This window comes from Myripristis murdjan, chromosome 22 (genome assembly GCF_902150065.1).
Source record: "Myripristis murdjan chromosome 22, fMyrMur1.1, whole genome shotgun sequence".
Lineage (NCBI taxonomy): Eukaryota > Metazoa > Chordata > Actinopteri > Holocentriformes > Holocentridae > Myripristis > Myripristis murdjan.
The window spans coordinates 494,919-499,918 of NC_044001.1; positions in this window are offsets into that span (position 1 = coordinate 494,919).

The window sequence follows — 5,000 nt, forward strand, 5'->3', positions numbered from 1 at the left end:
AGAAGGAGGAGGAGAAGAAGAAGAAGGAAGAGGAGAAAGAGGAGGAGGAAGATGAAGAAGAAGAAGAAGAAGAAGAAGAAGAAGAAGAAGAAGAAGAAGAAGAAGAAGAGAAGAAGGAGAAGAAAGAAGAAGAGGCGGAGGAGAAGGAGAAGGAGGAGGAGGAGGAGGAGGGTGGTGCTGGGTGGAGGTTTCTGCTGTGTCAGGCCAGAGGAAGCAGAGATTTCCTGATAGCGACTTGGTCTTTGAAGTGGCCGCGAGGAGGAGCGCGCTGGCGGGAGATGAGAGGCGTCGGCCGCCTCACAGCCTCTGGAGGCCTCCGCCACATCTGGAACAACACTCACACATAAAATAGTTCCACTTTTATGGATTCTCCTTCAACTGGAAGCCAAGGCCTTTTCCTTTCATTTCTCTCTTTTCTTTTCTTTCTTTCTTCTTCTTTCTTTTCATCGTTTGTGAGAAATTCCCCGTCATGCGAGAAGCTCTGCACTGATGTTTCAGCCTTGTTTTAATTATCTGTCTATTTGTGCTTTTTCACTTTTTATTGCTCATGTTTTTTATTCCATGGTCACATTTTTTTTTTAGTTTAGGACTTTTGATCTTTGTTTTTTAAATAATTATTTTTATTGATTTATTTGATTGCTGTTACCTTCCATGGCTCTGGCAGCCTGGATCCAGGCCACGGTTCCTCAGGAACAACAGGAGTCCAGACTCCAGATGGAATAAACATCTCAATAACTGATTGGAAGAATATGAATAATTAAATCTAAATGATGTCTTAAGATGAAATATTTTTCAGTGCAGACTGTGCAGGTTTCTTTACAGCTGATCTAAAAAAAAAAAAAACTCTGAGGAGTCCTTCAGACTGAAACCACAGGAGAACCCCAGACGGTTCCCTGAGGAACCCCGTCAGAGATGAACATCCTGAAAAGCAGATCCTGCAGACTCTGGATCTGTTTGTGGAACAAAGACTACGTGCAAAATAAATGTATGACTCTGATTCCTGTTACTGATGTTCTCTGCTGCAGAACCCTAACCTGCTTTTACAGTTTTAGCTTTTACACCAGATGTTTTAGAGCTCAAGCAGATTTTTGTCTCCTCCTCTTCCTGGTTGGGTCGGGGTGGGTGTTCGCCTCCAGGTTACAGTAAAACTCACGGGACGTTCTCTAATGAGAGGTCAAAGAACATCAGCGTGGAACCCAGAGTTACATCCTGCTGGTTCCAGGGAGGGAAACTCACCACGGACCATCAGCAGGGACCGACAGGAAGTCCAGAGGCAGGAAACAGCAGAAATGAAACTTCAGTGTAAACACACATCAAACTTCACTGTCACCACATCACTAATCAACTTTCATCACCAGCAGATAAAATCAAGAGAATACAAACAAAGAAATAAAATGCTGACTTATGCTGATTGAAACAATGATCAAATTAATCTCACAAAAGTAATGAATCAGTTTGAACACCAAAAAAAAAAAAAAAAAAAAGCAAACAAACAAAACAAGATGTTTTCCAGGAAGCTGATATTTCATGTTGGCCTGTCCCGCCGGCCTCCCGTCCCGCCGGCCTCCCGTCCCGCCGGCCTCCCGTCCCGCCGGCCTCCCGTCCCGCCGGCCTCCCGTCCCGCCGGCCTGCGCTCGCTGCAGAGTGTTTTCAGAGGAGTGCCGGCAGGCTGAGCGGCGGGCCGGTCGCGGCGTGTCCAACTATGTCCAGGTCAGCGGCTCGGCCCTCGCTGCCTTTGAGGCTGCCAGGCTGGGTCAAAGGTCACAGATAAGAGGAGTCCGGGGTCATCAGAGGGGCTGATGGCCCCCGTTATCCTGCCACATCTGACCTCTGACCCCTGACCTCCCGCTACAGGTTACTGGCTGAGTCGGCGTGCGCTGAAAACTGCTGAGTCAGCAGATCAACTGAGTTTCACCAGAAGGAAGAGAAATAAGATCTGGGCTGACGGTGCAGAATGAAACCTCAGGAACAACAGCTACTTAAAGTGGGGCCCCCAGGGGCCCTCAGTTTATTTAGACTGACTAGAAGCTGTTAGGATGCAGGATCTTCTCTCTGCTTTAATCTCACAGGTTAGACTGCCGACGCACTGAGGCTGCTCTGTCAGGAACAGGCAGGGTTTGAAAGTAAATAAGTAAATAAATAAATAAATAAATAACCGAAAATTTTGAAAAAAAAACAAAAAACAAAAAACAAAAAAACAAAAAAAAGAAACAATATTTCTAATGATTGAAAATGATTGAAAATACACTGCATGGACAAAAGTATCAGGCCACACCTGTTAACCAGTGAGTTCAGGTGTGTCATTCAGTCCCGTCACCACAGGTGTATGAATCCAGCAGCAGCCATGCAGTCTGCCTTTACCAGCTCCGACAGCTCCAGACCTCCTCTGGCATCAACATCAGCACAGACACTGAGCGCCAGGAGCTTCATGGCCGAGCGGCCGCACGCCAGCATCACCTCGCCGAGCACGACGCCGAGCGGCCGCACGCCAGCCTCACCACGAGTCTGGGTTTGGGGAACGCCAGGAGAACGTTCCCCGCCTCCAGGAGAACGTTCCCTTCCTCCAGGAGAACGTTCCCCGCCTCCAGGAGAACGTTCCCCGCCTCCAGGAGAACGTTCCCCTGCCTCCAGGAGAACGTTCCCCGGCTCCAGGAGAACGTTCCCTGCCTCCAGGAGAACGTTCCCCGCCTCCAGGAGAACGTCCCCTGCCTCCAGGAGAACGTTCCCCGCCTCCAGGAGAACGTTCCCTGCCTGGCTGCATTGTGCCGACTGTGCAGTTTGCTGGAGGAGGGGTCCCGCTGTGGGCTGGTGTTTCTGGGCTCGGCCTCGGCCCCTCAGCTCCACTGAAGGGAAATCTGAACGCTTCAGCTCACCGACACATTTTGGACAATTCTCAGCTTCCAGCTCTGTGGGACCAGTTTGGGGAAGGAAGGCCCTTTCCTGTCCCAGCAGGACTGAGCCCCAGTGCACAGAGCAGCTCCATAAAGGCGTGGCCGGCTGAGTTTGGGGTGGAAGAAGTTGAGCGGCCCGCACAGAGCCCCGACCTCAACCCCATCCAACACCTTTGGGATCAACTAGAACGCAGACTGGGAGCCGGGCCCTCTGGTCCAACATCAGAGTCTGAGCTCACAAAGGCTCAAAACTCAAACATCTGACAGAAAGCCTCCCAGAAGAGTGGAAGCTGTTCTCCATATTGATGCCTCTGGGTTCAGGATGGAGGTCAGAGACGCTCCTGCAGGTGGAGGTGGAGGTGGACCGGGACTGTAGTCCACATCTTGAGCGTCACTGTGGGCAACATGAAAGGTTTGTTTGGCATATAAACCACGTGGTTACAGGAACGTTTGCAACAACCAGGTTTGCATCTCAGGTCTTTGGGGTGAAAGTCGGTTGTTGAACCCGTCCGTCACCGTGTGGAAATCCTCAGGGTCCCTGTGATGAAGCTGATGCTGTTTGAGAGCCTTGTTACTGATCCCAGGTCAGACTGTCTTCTGTCTGCTGATGAGAACGATGTGAGTTTTCAATCTTTAAGAAGACTCAGCGGGAGATGCTCAGCGTTACAGTGTCGTTCTGTTTAAGAGTTGATGATGGAGGACGCTGCCGAGTGAGACGTCTCACTCCCGTCCCGTCTCTGCTGGCAGCTGCACGTGCTCAGTGCGGCTCTCTGAACCATCACTAACAGGAAGTGAACAGATCTGAACTTCCTGCTGCCATGTTGGACTGTTTCCTTAGCGACAGCTGTCAATCATCACGGCTCCTGCCAACACACACACACACACACACACACACACACACAAATAGATGGACATACACATGCAATCACAAAGACCCAGTCACTCAGTAGTCACTGCTGCAAATACACACACACACACACACACACACACACACACACACACACACAGTGAACTGCTGCCAGCGAGTCATAATTTTTGCATTGTGAAGGTTTGATGGGTACACTGACCAGAACACTGTGTGTGTGTGTGTGTGTGTGTGTGTGTGTGTGTGTGTGTGTGTGTGTGGACTTGTCTGGTCTTGCCCTGCAGCTCTCTAATTAACAAGCTGGCTGAGGACACAGAGATACTGAGAGCACCAGCTGTGTGTGTGTGTGTGTGTGTGTGTGTGTGTGTGTGTGTGTGTGTGTGTGTGTGTGTGTGTGTGATATGTAAATTCTCCACCACAGATCGACCAGCCGTTTTCAGCGTCAGAGAGGAAACTGCAGGGGCTTTTGTGTTTTTGTCAACCAACAATTAACAGAAAAGATTCAAATTTGAACAAAACGTTCCCGTGACGTTAAAAAAAAAAATTAAAAAAATAACGAGCAGATTCACGAGTTAAAATCATGATTTAACCAAACATGTTAATTCATTTTTTAAATTTTGACAAAAGAAATCTGACATCCATCCAGGTCCAGTCTCATTCATTGAATCTTTCTTTCAAAATGATTTTTCCCCGTCGTGGCAGAGTGACGGCGGCTCTGCTGCCTTTTGGGTGAACTGCTCCTTTAAGGCGGCTGCCTGCTGACGTGGCGCCGAAATCTGCAGACGTCAATCTGAGACGCAAATATTTAATTTATTACTGTCTACTGTGCTGCTGCTGTACACCGCTCACACACACACACACACACGCACACACACACACACACACACACACACACACACACACACACACACACGCACACACACACACACACACACATACACACACACACACACACACACACACACACACATCAGGTTCTTAAGGGACTGATGTTTCACTCTGCTCCTCCTACACAGCTGCAGGGATCTCATGCACACACACACACACACACACACACACACACACACACACACACACTACATGTTACAGACAGGTGGGAGAAAAGAGGGAGAGGGAAAGATCCAGATAAAGAAAGAGAGCTGGGAGGGCTGTGTGTGTGTGTGTGTGTGTGTGTGTGTGTGTGTGTGTGTGTGTGTGTGTGTGTGTGATGTGTGTGTGTGTGTGTGATGTGGATCCAGATTTCG